Source organism: Grus americana, chromosome 1 (assembly GCF_028858705.1).
Source record: "Grus americana isolate bGruAme1 chromosome 1, bGruAme1.mat, whole genome shotgun sequence".
Taxonomy (NCBI): Eukaryota; Metazoa; Chordata; class Aves; order Gruiformes; family Gruidae; genus Grus; species Grus americana.
In genome coordinates, this window is record NC_072852.1 from 211,799,718 (window position 1) to 211,816,408 (window position 16,691).

The 16,691-nt window shown below is 40.2% G+C and overlaps 1 protein-coding gene across 27 annotated transcripts in view; it reads right to left on the reverse strand.

Annotated features, from left to right (window-relative positions):
- Nucleotides 1-16,691, reverse strand: part of DLG2 (discs large MAGUK scaffold protein 2) — a 1,065,252-nt gene that overhangs the window by 69,893 nt on the left and 978,668 nt on the right. The gene's annotated exons all lie outside the window — the stretch shown is intronic.

Consider the following 16,691-nt stretch of genomic DNA (forward strand, 5'->3'; position numbering starts at 1 on the left):
CTGAGAGGGACAGTGTTAGCAGCATCTGCGTTACCAAATCCAGTCACGCCAGGGCACTGCAACATGGGTGCCATGTTCCCTTTGGAAGTTAGCACAGGTCAGGGACTGTTCCCAGCAACAGGTTGGATGAACCTGTGTTTTACGGTGGAGAGGAACACATAAACAAAGGGATATGGGCTGTTGTAGTGGGCCATGGAGAATGCTCCCAGGCATGTGTGGTCGACATGCTGGAGGGAAGGGATGCCATCCAGAGGGACCTTGGCAGGCTTGAGAGGTGGGCCTGTGCGAACCGCATGAAGTTCAACAAGTCCAAGTGCAAGGTCCTGCACATGGGTCAGGGCAATCCCAAGCATGACTATAGGCTGGACAGAAAATGGATTGAGAGCAGCCCTGAGGAGAAGGACTTAGGGGTGCTGGTGGACGAGAAGATCAACATGAGCCAGCAGTGTGCGCTCGCAGCCCAGAAAGCCAACCATGTCCCGGGCTGCATCAAAAGAGGTGTGACCAGCAGGTTGAGGGAGGGGATCCTGCCCCTCTACTCTGCTCTTGTGAGACCCCACCTGGAGTACTGTGTCCAGCTCTGGGGTCGCCAGCACAAGAAGGACACGGAGCTGTTGGAGCGAGTCCCGAGGAGGCCACGAAGATGATCAGAGGGATGGAGCACCTCTGCTATGAGGACAGGCTGAGAGAGTTGGGGTTGTTCAGCTTGGAGAAAAGAAGGCTCTGGGGAGATCTAATAGCGGTTTACCAGTACCTGAAGGGGCCTACAGGAAAGCTGGTGAGGGACTGTTTATCAGGGAGTGTAGTGACAGGACAAGGGGTAATGAGTTTAAAGCTGAAGGAGGGTAGATTCAGATTACATATTAGGAAGAAATTCTTTACTGTTAGAGTGGTGAGGCACTGGAACAGGTTGCCCAGAGAGGTTGTGGATGCCCCATCCCTGGCAGTGTTCAAGGCCAGGTTGGATGGGGCTTTGGGCAACCTGGTCTAGTGGAGGGTGTTGGAACTAGATGATCTTGAAGGTCCCTTCCAACCCAAACCATTCTATGATTGTATGATTCCATGTGTAGTTTAGGATGTTAGTGTAGCTGATAGCACTCACAGAGACCCCGAGGGAGTGCTGCTGCCCCTAAGGCACCTTCACTGTACTAAATCCCATTGCACATTTGCGACTGTATTGTTTCTTTACTTCAGTCAGGAATTTCTCCATTCAGTCCAAGTCATTCTTTATCATTTTGCTCCCAGTGGGAATTTGGCAGAGAGTTATGCCACGGACTTCAATGGAAAAAAGGGTTTGAGACAGCAGTTTTAGTTCCAGAAAAATTTCACTAAGAGGAGGGTGATATTTTCCTTATGGTGTTTACATCAGGAAAGCGGACTGCCATTTGTCCTCGGGGAATAGTTTGTTCGTTTTGCAGATTCAAACGTGATTCTTAATGTCAGCTCCTATGAGCCAATGTTTATGTTGTTGATGGGCTTTTTTGGGTCTTTAGCAAGTTCTCATGTTATTCTGCAGGAATGGGATTTAAATCAACATTTTCAGAAGTATTGATAAATAAATGTATGTTGCACTTCTGCGGTCTTGCTATGCAACAGGTCCTATGTTAAAGGACAGTTTCCACAGTGAGGAAGGACTGACAGGTTTAGTCTTTCAGCTGTGGACATGGACAGAACCCATATTACTCCCAGGTTTGCCTGGCTTTAAGCTCTTCCAGCAGGAATTGAAAGGTGGCTTGAGAAAGTGAATCTTTTTCATGTTTTCTCTTGTGCCAGCACAAGGGGAATTCATTTCAGGGTACACCAGCTTTTTATTTCTTTGGCATTTTACAGGGCATAAAAGGGCCAAACAGAATTCCCCTTCTGCCTGCAAACATCTGAAACCAGTATCAAGCTGTGAACGTGTGCCTCGACACTTTCCGTCATTTATTGACTAGGGAAAACTGGCTGCCGGTTTCATTTGTGATGAACGCAGAAGCTTGTCAGTTCATCTGCGTTGTACTCAATGTATTCCAGATTGGCAGCTTTGAGGTTTGCTTTAAAACTGGGAGACTGCATTGGGTCAGAACACTAACTAGATTTAGCCTTAGGTATTTTGACAAACTCCGGAGAAGGTGTGCAGTAGCATCTCGATTCTGGAGTGATTCTTCAGCACTCCTGAATTTGTGTGTGAAATTTCAGAATAAAACCCAAACTTGTGAGTCAGATTCAAATCTCACAGCAAACTGGAAAACTTAGGCCAGGTTTGTTCTAAGTTTGGGGTTTTTTTTAAGAAATGAGATAATTTTTGACTGCAAGTTCTTGTTGTAGGGGTTTTTTTTTTCGTTTTTTTTTTTTCTTCCCATGCAGATGAAGTGAAGCTGCTGCTTGACTGTATCTCTGGTTTCTGTCTAAGGAATTTGTGCACCCCTCAGCACAGATTCCTGTGTTGTGACATTTAAGATTATCCATATCCAGAAAGGAAAAGTGACTGAATGTCAAATCAGGGATACTTTAAACTACCGGGTAATTCACCTGAAATTGCAACCTGTGGGTTGCACAGTTTGACATAGGAGCCAGGGATTCATTCTGTGATTCTTAGTTTTAAAGAACTAGTAACTTATTTACTGTCTGAAAATATTCATTTTGGGATTTTTTTCCCCCAGAAAAAATATAAAATAAAATAAAATAAAATAAAATAAAATAAAATAAAATAAAATGCTTCTTTCAAAGGCAGTGAGACTTAAAGGCAACATTGTGACTCTGTCTAGCACAGCCTGCAGCCAGCCTCCTCCTTCCCTGCTCCCAAATGTGCCTTCCTTCTAACACAGAATACACTGTAAAAAAGCACTATTTTTTTTTTTTTTAAGTAATTGGTCTACGATAGTTCTAAATATTACGATACCTCTCAAGGATCTGCTCTGGGTAGTTGGGTTTTTTAGGTGATTGTCTCACATACACTGTAGATTGCAATTGCTTTCTCTTAGACCTAATCATGACCCGTATCCGTTAGCAGCTTTTAAAATTACATTGCGGCCAGGCTGCCCACAGAATTCATTGTGCTTCCACTGGGTTATAATCAAAAGGAAATTTTCAGCACACCAAAGAACCCAACTGATAACATAATTATTACTACCAGCCAGATATATGATGGCTTCTTTGGGTTTTTTTGGGGCAAGGGTATTAGACATCTGGAGAAATAAAGTAAGAGAAAGCCTTCCTGTGGAAAAATGATCCACATTTAGAATTTGAATACAATGGTGACAAAAAGAGTGGTAAGAGATGGACTAAGCACAATGCTTGCAGTACTGAGAAACACCCCACCAGCCAAAATTCAGATAATTATGGCAGCAAAATGGAATATTACTTTTTTTTTTTCAGAAATCAACATGTAATACGAGAGCATTGTCAGTCAGAATAAATCTGTTTATACATTCCAACATTTAGAGATTACTTTTTAAAAAGAATTGTTCTCCAGCTATTGAAAAAGTCTAGGCAAACAAATCCAGGAGAACGTATTAACGAGACAGAACATTGGCTGCTCTGTCTTTAACAAGAGAAGGCATTTTGGAGAAGTCAAGATATTTGTATGCAACAACTCTTTCTTAGTAGCAGTTTCTGCTTGGCCTTGAGTGTTGTCCTTTGACAATGAAAGAGTCAGAAGTCAGATTTGCATTGTTATTGCATCGGCTGACTAGGTTCTTCTGAAATAATGAGGTGTCACATGCATACAGGAAAACCACTGAAAATTATTATGGAAATTAATTCTCCTGCCTAATGTGGAGAAATGTACCAGATCCATAAACTCTGCTGGATGCAAGTATTTGAAAAATCATAAAATCCTTTTGTCTCTAGGCCAAAACTTGAATAGGTCATTAAGATTTTACTCAGTCAGTGGGAGGCTGCTGACAGAGTGAGCCCTTTGTGTTTTAGCACAGATTCAACAGAAAGCAACACAATTAATTTTTCATTTTGACTTTGCCTCTTTTAAAGAAGAAGGGTGATTTTGCACAGATCCAAATGCTATCAAAGTCTAAAACTGTATTTTTATGACACAAAGGTCAAGTGACTCTACATAACCTCTGATTCATGAGGCCAAACATGAAACCTCTAAAGGCCTTGGATTTACAAGGTGTAACTCAATAGAAATTAATAGATATGGAACAATGCCGAAAGCCTGAGCTGAACTCAGCCGAAATCTTCTAAACTGTAATGGAAATAACACAGAAAGTTGCTTGAAAGAGCAGCAACTATGAGATGAGATGTACTATTTGGTCAACCAGTTCTGTGGATTCCTTGAGCTATTTTCTGCCGACCCTTACCCATCATAAAAAAGTTTATCCCGCTAAGTTTTATTCTGTGATTGGGTTGAAGATTCTGCTGGTAGATGATGTTTCCTATAAACCTCCATCTTATGGAGTGAAATGAATACTTCAAAAGTTCAGTTTTCATTCATGTCCCCTTCTCATGGAGAAAAGCTTGAAAATAAGACACCAGAATGCGCAAACGCAGAAACAAACAAAAAGGGCAAATAAAAATAATAGTCATCAATGTCAATAATACCTCATCAATGTCAAAACACTGTGATTGTTTCTCCTTTTTAATGGTTAGATTTGGTGGTTTCACTCCGTACGTGGTTGTCAATCCTCTTTAGAAATGGACTTTGAAGAAAAAAGTGCTGATCAACCTCTATTACCAAACATATTTAACAGCAGCAATACGTATTTTAAAAGTTATTAAAGTTGCAAGAGGATGATGTTAAACTACTTAGCTTCTGACCTTTAAACACAAAATTAAGCCCATGCTGCACCGAGCTCCTTGCAGCTAATCGCTCACCCCATTGCATTATGCACACCCTCCTCCTCTGGGAGCCCCGGCTTTCACGTGCTGAAAAGCAGGATTAAGGGCAACATCAGAAGTTCCTGCGTCCCATTTTTAGAGGTAAATTAAGCAGATTTGAGACTAGGTTTTATTGAATTTCAATGAAGATTAGACTTCGAATTGCTAAGTCGCTTTGAAAATGTTACCCTAAGCAGCTTTAAGATTGACAGAATTTGCCTTAAGCTGCTCCGAGGCTGACAAGACGAAGATCTGGTACAGTAACAGAACTGCTTTGATTCCTTGCTCTTGGATGGTGCTAGGACCTAGGATAAGCCTTTTTTTCCCAGCACCATAAACGAAGCTCAGAGTTTTGATGGTTTTGTCCATAATGACACTTCCTTGTTCTGCATGTAATTCCTGATTTAAGCAAGGACACTAAGCAACACAACTGGGACATTTGCTTTTAATATTTTCATTTAAAATTAGTCTAATGGCAATAAAAAGCCTAAAAATAAATCTTCCAGGAAAACCAGTTGTGGTCTTTTCCCTCCCCCTGCCTTGAAAAGTTTCTACCTATACTGGTTCAAGTTTACCTCAATTTTAAGTCATTCCATTGTCCTGCAGAAAAAACATTTACCACAAACCCCTACTTCTACTTAGCAATTAATTTTAGATGGGAAATGTTTATCAAAAGCCATATCCTTAAGTTTAGGCAAAGTAATAATAGCAGTCTCTTGAGTCAGACTCCTAAAAATAATTTTCTTTAGCATTGGAGTAATCTGACCAATTTCAAGCAGATTTCATGTACTTAAAGTTATGCATTGAGACTTACCTGTGCCATAACACATTGCACGTAGTAGAAAATAATTCATGGATGCAGTTGCTCTTCTAATATTGCTCATAAGTAAATATTTTCTATCAAATTTGTTTTTAAAAAATTGCACATTTCAGGATATAAAACTCCATTTGAAACTTCACGCACTACTACCATTTCCTAAGACTGAATCAAATAATTGTGTCATGCCAGAAGCTGGAATGTAATACACCTTGATGTTAGATTTGTGTGTGCAGGAAGTACAAGACTGAGACAGCAACGATAAAAATCTAACTCCCTCACTGGCTTACAGGTTATGCTGGCATCTTTCCTCTGTTTTTTAAAAACATTGACTAATGCCCTGTACAAAAAAAGATTTTGCAGCTGGGAAAGTTGTAGAAGAGATCAGTTTAACAAGCATGTCTTTGTGTGTCATGTTCATCATGGGCTGATCCAAAAATTTCCTCATTTTATGTTGCTTGCTGACCTTGATGAGGTACTTGATGAGGCTTCCTAGAGAGGTGGTTGATGCCCCAAGCCTGTCAGTGTTTCAGAGGCATTTGGACAATGCCCTTAACAACATGCTTTAGCTTTTGGTCAGCCCTGACTTGGTCAGGCACTTGGACCAGATGATCCTTGTAGGTCCCTTCCAACTGAAATAGTCTGGTTCGGTTCGGTTCGGTTCAGTTCTATTCTATTCTATTATATTATATTCTACTTTGGGGGGAAAAACCTCTATAAGAACAAGAAACCTTGTCATTAACAAGGAAGATGCATGAGGTCAACTCTCTTGCTTTCACTGTAGGAAGGAGGAGCAAATCCCACTCTCCCAATAGAGAAACACATAGAAAGCACGACAAGAACTTTTCTGAAAATCCAGTCCTTGTTACAACAGACTGTGTAGGACTAAGGAACAATGCTAGACCACATTCACATCTGCATTAGTCAGGGATCAGTTCATCACTAGCGGAGCTGCTCTGAACGTGTGGGAGAGGGCAGAGTCTCACCAGGAGGATGGTGAATGTTGGTGTAAAAGTGGTGCAGAGAGGTTCTGCAGTCCTGGACGATGTTCAAAACTCAGCTGGATGAAGCCCTGAGCAACTTAATGTAATTTTCAACTTGACTTTGCTTTGAGAGGGGGGTTGGACATACAACCTCAGGATGGTCTCCTCCAAGCTAAATTACCTATGATTGTACCTATCCAGAAGGACTGAAGTATAAAATATGTTGAGACACAGGAGTTTATCTCAGATCATAGTTATCACTTTTGGGCATATCAAGAATTTTTAGTATATATTCTGTGTAAAATGACAGTCAGACTTTTTGACTGAGAGATAGTATTTTCTTCAGTGGGTAAAAATAATTCACTTTCCTTTAAAGTTCCTTGATGTATGCAATACAGAGATGCTCAAGCTACGTACAATTTTGGGTGATGTTCTCCAGAACTGTGCACTGGTACTAACCCAATCTTGAAAGCACTATAGCCAAGTTAAAGCTGTACCTCACCATGGCTGATAGGGCTGTACTGTAGTGATTGGGGAAGTACGGTGTGTTGGGTAGCTCAGCCATCTTCAGGCAGTGTAGGCACCCCCAGTGTGACTATGGACTTATAGTAGAGAGGGCTTTCTTTTGTTCATATTTTGGGAAAACAAATTAGGTGCAATGCAGAGATTATTAGAGGAATCTAAACTCCCTAGACAGTAAAGGAGAGAGCTAGGTACCTATGGGAAAGGAAGAATTCAGAGCATTCATGTTAAATGAGAAAAATAGGCTGATATAGGCGGTGTGAACATTTCTCTAATTCTATGTCCTGTTTCCCTACTTGTAAAATAAGAATACTTAAGGAGAGGACTGTGAAGTACCGTAAAGTGCCATATCAATGACTGTGATGGGTAAATTAAACATAAAGGGTGAAATCTCTTTGATTTCAGTAGAAGGAAGGATCTATTGAAGCTACACATTTCGTCAGAGGAGCCTGCAGTGTAAATTACACTGTCATTTAGCATTTGCTTATACAAAAACCATGCCCTTAAAATGAATAGAGTCTTGCAGAATAACAGAACAGAGACCCAAAAGTAAGTTCTTTTTTTTTTTTTTTTTTTTGATTCTGACATCCTAGGGAGTTATGGGAAAACAAACAAGCAAGAAAGAACAAACAAATGTTTCTGACTGAAGAGATGTTTTTCTTTCACTTCATGTGCACAAGATTGTTTGAAATATTCATCGATGAGATTTTTTCACCTAGATCAATTCTTAGACCTTTTTAGTATTTCATAGCCTCATTTGCAAGCTGTAGGAACTTCATATTTGTTCACTTCCAATATGGAAACAGCAATGCAATTTATGGGGTGATTTAAGGGCTGAGTAAGGATAGTCTCTTTGGAGAAAGCTGTGGTGTACAGCGAGGAGAGGATCAGACCATATATGCCCTGTTCCAATATGTTCCCTAAACATCTGCTGCTAACCACTGTCACAGAAAGGACACTTGGCTAGATGCACCTTTCTTCTAAGCCAGGGTATCTGCAAAACCAAATTGATGTCACTTTTATAGAGGAAAACACATACAGAAGATGGGAAACTGAAATTGCCTGCAAAACTTGCATTAGTGCCGACAGGAGAAAGGACATGGAAAATTTTCAGTGTTTAGAAAAAATGAACAAAGCAATCCAGATGGAAAAAAAAAAATCAAACGCTTGAAATATCTGCAGGTGACAAATCATGAAAGGAGAATCAGGTTGAACTCTTCAGTTTGCTGGCAGTTTTCCCTGCGTGTAGGTGATGACTCTCACCACTCAGTCAGTGGGGGAAGAGGAATTCCCAGTGCCCAGGATCCTGCACCGGCAGCCCATGGACTGCCAGACATCTCAGGGAGCTGGTAAAACTCATAGGGGCCACGGAGGGACAATTACTGTGGAGCTGTGGAGTTTCTATGTATGTGGCTAACCCAATGTTAGAAAATTTTTGACCAGGGCTACGCCGTGTCTCCTTGATCGAGGGCTGTGTTTGATGATTAGGATTACTCCAGCAACCCAAAAGCTGCTACAGCATTTAGAGTGCTGTGCTGCATTAAACACAATAAATAGTGGAAATACGAGTTTCAAACTGCCTTTGCATATATGCCTTAACTTTGTAGGCTGACAACGCCACAGCACTTGGTTCCCAGATGTGTGGTCTTTAAATCATTTTACTACATCAATATCCAAACAATTCACGTATGTTCAGCTCTACCATTCCTACCTCTCGTCTTATAGGATCAAACTCCGTTTGGTTGTTTAACACAACTTGTGACTAGCAGAGCAAATGCCATCTTTTTAATAGTTTTCCTTCCGTCTCTGTCTCTTTAACTTAGCATTTTCCATCAAACATCAGCCAAGGAAATATCTGTTTCTCTAGCAATGTCTGAAATGTTTCCTTTCCATAGCTATGATTTATCACTGCAGTCCTGTCGTTCAGCTCTGTAAAGTGAACCAAGTTTATGGAAAGACTCTAAACAGAGCGACCTTGTATTGAGATGAACAACTTTCAGTTTTTCTATATAAACAAGCAAGTCAATACAAGATAACAATGTGATGAAATAAATAGAAATGAAAAACCCCCACTTAAAAATAGACTGTATAAAACTTAATTTATCTTCAAAGGTTCATTTGCCTTATCTCAAAATCTGTATCTTAAAATACGTATCTGAAGTTAAGAGCAAGAGCTTCTCTTCTCTTAAATAACAGATACATGCACTATCTTCTTTACCAGAAAGTCATTTATTAAGCAAACCCTCATTGCAGCAAGCGACTGGCTCTGAGGGATAATTCAAAAAAAATCTTCCCAAGTGTCGCACATAGCAGGGCCACATCGGAAAATCTTTGTATCTCCTGCAGCTGTAGCAATAATTTACTGCCACCAATTTATCAGTCCCATTGCATTACTGGTCTGTAGTGAGATGGGTTGAGATTTTTCATTTTCTTAACTTGTTTTTAAGAGTTTGTATCAATGTTCTTCCCTTTACACAAGGCTGAGGGATCTCCTGCATGCAACAGTGGAGATGTCTATGCTTTCAGCTAATCTCCAGTGTGAGCCTATGCCCAAGTCCAGACCCACTGTGCAGAGACCAGCAGACGCTTGTGGCAGGCATGGCTCTGCATTGCCAGACTCTGCAGGGACGCTGAGGAGGAGGATGTGTCCCCTCACATCCTTTCACACCCAGGGTGTAAAACAGGGCAAAGAAAGGCTGTCCTGGCCTTAAGACATTATTTTCCTTTGACATACTCTTCTACCTTCCCAAATGCTTGTTGGCAGCTTGTGTAAGACCAGCCTGAAGGAACTGGGGTACTTAATTCCTGCTGGAGCAGGAGGAGGGCACCAAGATAAGGCTGGCAGCAAGGAGTCCCTTCCAGCTCTGGATCACAGAGACCAACAGAGGTCTGACCTTCAGACACATCTCTAGCTTTTCTGGTTGGCTACTGTAGGAATCCCAGCTCTCAACATACTTGCTGCCATGAATCTAAGCCCTGGCACCTAATTAACCTCCTCCCTCCAAGCTGACACCTTTTAGGCACTGAAATCAGTCCTTGGGAGTTCTGTGCTCGGAGTAGGAGACAATTTTGAGGAACTGAAACCTGAGTGTTTCATTACTCAGCATCTTTTACCAAATGCCGGTCTCTGGGACCCTGACTCTGTCTTTCTAAAGCAAGGATGGACGGCATTTCCCTGCCATGAAGGACAGTAGTGAGGATAACCACAGTAAGGACAGGGCAGCATTCAGATGCTAAATACCAATTACACAGGGCACTGGGGTGCAATAAGAAAGCTCAGGAGAGAAAAGGCCATAGCAATAAAGCTAAATGAATTATTTACAATCAACTCCAGGATGTGTTTAAGGAGGAACCCCTTTCAGACCTGTCAAATCAATGGAACCATCTGCACTTGATGTGTCAGTAGACAAAGTTTAATAACAAATCAATAAAATGAATAGTATTAAACTACCAGGACAAGATGAATGACTCAAACTCGTGGAAGTGGAAAATACAAAGCCAGTTTTTTTAAAGGGAGACCACAAATAAATTAAAGCTGACTTGAGTAACCGGTAGATCTACCTAACCTCTTTAGAGGAACAGGGAATTCATGGATTAGGAATATCACTTGGATTTCCAGAAAGCTTATGACAGACTTCCTTACCAAAAGATCATTAAATATAAACGATACAGTGGTCTAGGAGTGAAGGATTAGTAAATGTTTAAAGGATAGGAAACAATGGTTAGCAAACAAGCTTTCTTTTTCACAGTGGAGGAATTCTCATAGGTGATCTAGAAAAGGTGATGAAAAATGAGGCAATAATATTTACTGAAGACACTGAACTATCGAGTGTAGCAAACCCAAAAAACTGACTGAGAAGACTTGCAAAATGATTTCAAAATATCAAGTGACTGCATGATAAAATACTTGATGAAATTCAGTGTCAATAAATGCAAAGTGAGGCATGGGGAATATCCGTCCTTGGAAAATGTACCTGCTGATATACACTAGCTAAGCAATTACAATTACTCCCCAGGGAAGAAATTCTGGAGACTTTGTATATTATTCTAGGAAAACATGAATTCAGTGCTTGGCAGTAGTGAAAAAGGCAAATTTGTTCCTACAATTTGAGTAAATGAATAAAGAACCAAACAGAAATCATTGCTATTATACCACAATACAGACACCCACACACTTCTACTGCAGACAGTCCTGATCCCCTCATCCCGAAGAGGACCTGGAAAAGGCAGAGAAGGAGCAGAGAGGCCAGTAAGGGGGATTTTCTCACAGGGGCAGGTTACACAGACTAAGCCTTCTCAGCTTTAAAAAAGGTGACTGAGGAATGAGTATAATACCAGTTAATGAGATTACAGATTTCAGGAAAGAGGGAATAGGGAACACTTTTTCACTGTTTTCACAATACAAGAAATGGAGGAAATTGTAATATAACCACTAACAGATAATATACAGTATGCAAGTAACCAGTGCTGCTTGTAGAGGCTGAAAATTTAAAAGGGCCTAAAAAATTTTTTCCAAAGAAGAGAAAAATCCATCAAGGGCTATTTTTATAGTCTCAGAGGATCTGCTATCAGAAACTATTTGAGACAGAATAATGAGTGGGAAGGACCTTCGGTCTGACTGAGTTTGGTGGTCATGTTCACTTTCACACATCCACCCTACACCACTGGGGCTCAGGGCTGATCTGTATAATGTAACCAGTAGTCTTTTGGCTTGTGACAACCTGCTCGAAAGACAAATTTTATGTTTATGTCCTGCCATATTTGTGGAAACCAACTAACGGATTCAAGCTAAAACCCCATTTGTAGAGAGGCGATGCAGCTGCCCACACAGTACAGAGCTGGGACCCGCTCCCAGGGCCAGCAATTTTCTTCAGGCTATGTAAATCACTGTCTATATCTCTGTTTCTTCACCTAGTCCTTCCTTCATAGAAAGCTTTGGGATATGAAAAGCCCTAAGAGATGGATATGACTATTTTTGTTATTATCAAATCCTTTCCTTCCCTTTTCCTTTCTTTTGATGGTGAGGATTAAAGGATGGTGCACTTAATTTTTATCTGAAAGTCTTGGCATGGTTGTTAAGGTTTTTAAATAAAAATAATTTAAATAAATTTATAGAATATTATATTGAGTAATCTTTTTGTTTTTCCACTATTGAGTAACATTGCACGATTACATTGAATACAAGGACTGAAAAAAAACACATCACAGATCTAAGGGCTGCTTCTTTCTTCTTGAAATGCAAATTTTACTGATTGATTCATCGTTTTCATGGAAAACTACTTTTTTTTTTTTGTTACAGAATTTTACTGGTACAAGACTTAGTGCATACAATAATTAAAAGACCTATATATGTTTAGGTTTACAAGATCGTGGATGCACGCACATCTTTCTAGCCTAGCATAGTAATATTAGGATTTTAACCAAAGTGTTGAATACATCTAATGTCCTCCTATGGCACCATATTTCTTTTTGCAGTTAATCCAAATATTCCTCATTTTTAGAGAAAGTATCCCACTACAAATCTAGGTCCTTTTGCCTTTGGGTAAAGATATGAGCAGAAGGGTAATTTCCTGGAAACTGTTTCTCAAATCTTATTAATAAAAATGTTTGCATTTCTAGGGAAAATAAACTATTAAATTGGATGTTAAATAAATGCTGAAGCAGCAACACCTAAAGCAATGATTTAAGGAGTATTTTTATATGCTTACACCTCATGATAAGCTAAATAAGAGAAACTTCATCATAATGTTCATGCAAAAAATGCCTTTGTGAAAAAAGATGTTATGTATTCCCTAAAGATATCTTTGTTCTTGTCTCTCACCAAATGATTGACAGGGTAAAAAATGAAGTGATTAACTTGTAGCTGACAGAAAACAGTAACATGGCTCTGTAATGATGGCACCCGCGAGTGACATAGTGTCCTACTTATCTGCATTTTAAAGCAACAGCTGCTGGGTGTTTTGCAATGCAGAATTTTAGAGAGAAGCAAGATTTGAAACAACAGTACATCTTTACTACAAATGCCATGAAACTGGCCCTCACAAGACAGAGATTGAACAGAAAGTGTTGGGCATATGTGAAATAATTATACTGGCAGGGGGGAAGCAGCTCTTGACATCTATGTAAAAATACCCTGACATTTCTGCATCAACATAACCCAGATGTACGGTTTCAGTGTCTACCCATTCTGCTCTAGACCGAGACATTCGTCCTGAAGATCTTTTAGAATCTGGGCACTTTTCCTAAAAGAAGATAATTATAAAAGGATGCAGATGCCTTATTATTAGCCTATATTTATGCAGTTAGACGTATCTACACCAGAGAGTGCTCAGTCCTGCCAACTGGTCTGCAACCTCGCTGTCTGAGGCTAATCCCCTCTAGCACATACGATCCACACAGGGCTGCTTTGAGCCCATGTCACATCCTATGGCCCTGAGAAATAATTAGTTTATGAATGTGATATTCATCCTCTTCAAAGTGGCTGAAGTAATGTGAACAGTATGTCGTAGTCTCACAGACCGTGTTTTATAGCATGACACCAGGAAGGTGTTGCATGTCCTAAACAAGTAGCGTGAGGCTATGTGGGTGTCTCTTAGAGTGAGTCTGCAAGCAGTGTCGTGCAAAGGGAACCAAACCCAGTCACGTCTTAGCCGTGCTGCCCAAAGAAATCTCTGGAGTGAGCTGTCCTAAAAAATAACCTACCCACATTTGGTCTTGGAGGGAACTAGTTAATTTGCTCCAAAAGAGAGCTTGGGAGTAAACTAGCAGTACAGCGTGAGCAATCAAGGCCCTGGGTGCAACTGGGCTGCTAGATTGTCTGGATTACATAGTCATAGCCAAAGAATTGTGCCACAGTAACATATTTTTAGGAATAATATCATTTTGTTGGTGAGATAAAGCCATATCTAACATGTCCCATTGCAGCAGCTGGAATTCCTATTTTGGAGTGAAATGAATTCATCAATGCGAATGTGGCTCAGAAATTCACTATCATATTTTCTTTTCTAATCATTGATATTGTCTTTAAAATGGCCTGCCAGTTTAAGGGTGTCTTTCGGAGAAAATGGCAGCTCTGAGAGCTCTACAGCAGCATGAAATTCCAGGCTGGCATGTGATTTGTTTTAGATATAGCTATGACTGTGATTGTAATTGCCTCGGACCTTCTTGATGAATACTATTCAGAAAGCTTCAGATGATCTTGAAAATCAGAATCATTTCCAGTCTTACCTCTTTGATAGTGGCTTGAAGTACAGTAAGGTAAAAGGGTATTGAATATAGTCTATGATGAAACTTTCTGGGGACTGGTAGGTTACTCAAAACTGAGAATAAGATTCAGACTGACTATTTTTAATGCCTAAAATGGACTTAGATGGATTTTAAGCACCAAGGCCTTAGTGCAAAATTCAGAATTCCTGCTCCCTTCAGCAGACCAAGTATTTTAGACTACATTTGCTCTCACATATTTATGAGAAGCTGGATGTCTCTCTCTCTCTCTCATTTAAACATTTATGGAATTCACATTTAAAGCATAGAAATATCCAGACTGCATTTAAGCCGTAAAGGGTTTAAATTATGCTTTGAATATGCCTAACAAACATACACAAAAGTGAATGCAGAAAAAAAAAATAGGAAAGGCTATTCCCATTCAAAAACACAGCTGTGATGTTTACCTTTTTCTAGTAGTCTAGTGGTTAGGGACTTACTCGGGTTTGGGAAATTCAAGGTTTTGCCACACCATTGACTGAAGAAATGAGAGATATAAATGCAGTTCCCTCAGCAGACTGAAGGGATTCAAAGCCAGAACTCTCTTGTCTTCACGAGTGCCCTAACCACCAGGTTGCCATTCATGGAAAGGACATTTTTCACCCTTTCTCTTGAAAGGGCAGTGTGACTGAGGGGTCAGGAAGGTTAAAGTTTGGGAGAAAGAAGCCAGTGGGGAGCCCTCAACGGGAGGCTGAGGAATGCAGTGGCAAATGAGTTGTCCTGACTGTCATCAGAGACTCCAGTTGGCTTTGACTGAAACAGCAATAACGTGGGGAAAAAGGATATGCACCTGTCAGGGTATTTTGCAATATGTGAGGAACACTGTCATCACCACCATCTCTTCCTCTTACATTTTAAACAGACATTGCTGCTCAGCAAAATGCCTATCCTCACTTGTACAACTTTGGTTTCAGATTCCCGCAAGAGTTGGTACCTAGTAAAGAGACTGAAGCCAGGCTTTCGGCAAGAGTGAGAATTCAGACCTATTCCTGCATTTAGTTTTTCCTCTAAGCTAAATCCAGGGCAGAGTGATTGAACTAACCCACCCCTAAGGTGCTGCCGTGCTCTGTAAGGGAGCTCCATTAAGGATGCATTTGGCCAAACTCCCTGCTTAGCACAGCAAAATTGAATTCCCTATTCAACACTTCCATTTACTGTACACAGAATTTACATAACTCAGTTAGGCACCTTGGATCACCCTCTATACACCATGTTTTATGAGATGCTGTGATGCCAAAGCTGGGCTCCTGTAGCTCATAATATGGCCTGAAAATTGTGTATACTTCTATCAGTTCTCTAGGTAATATTTGAGTCAGCTATGCTCACTGCCTCTGCATCCTCATCCCACTGCCTAAGGATTGTTTATTCCTACAAGTGACCTTGGAAAGTAATTGTAAGAAAGTCAGTTCCAAGTTTCTCCCCCCATCAATCAGCAATAATGTTTTTTATACAGGCTGCTAAATTTTCTACTTTGGCCAAGAAGTCTATTCTCCTTGAGTGACACTGAAAACTATTCAGTATGGAGAGTGGTGGTTCAAGGTCTGACCCATTTTGTATTGACTTGAGGGAGAACAAAAGTGTGCCATGTTGCTGAATGGTAACATCAATTCCTTAAACACTGTGCAGGGAGATCAATCAAAATAAATCAATACATCACTTTTAAAATGGTGTCATGGAAAGAAGTCTCATAGGCTTTCCCTTAAGAGATAAAAGAGGTGAACAGTATTTGCTGCAAACACAATAAACCAAGTACTGGAAAGTCATATAAAAATGCATTAACCTCCTTCACAGACTGTCACCAAATGGGATTATCTCAAAGCTCACTTACTTTGCTCCCTGTCATTAAGAGGAGCAGCTCATCCCTGAGTTTTACTAAACAAAACCTAGAGGTTTACCAGATAAAATGAGATTATCTTCTGCCTACATAGCATAAGGAAAAGGATAAGAATAGGATTTAAAATAAGGTAGGGGTGATGCAATAGCAATGAAAAGATTTGTGTTATTACAAACGTCTGGGAAAGCCTGAAGAAATCAGAACACTAAAACACGGGGACTGTCACTACAATGCCTTGCTACAATTTAAGCATTTCTTCATTTCCAGTTAACATGAATCTGAAAGAAATGCTGTTGAAATAGCATTATTTGCATGGTTCTATTAGGTGTAGAAATATATTTTCAAAGAGTTAAAATTCTTCTGTTTCCCTCATCTCAATTAATTAATTAAGAGGGGTGATTTGTTTGAGAAGAAGACAGACTGGAAGTGGAAGGCATTCATGACAGTTTAATTATGG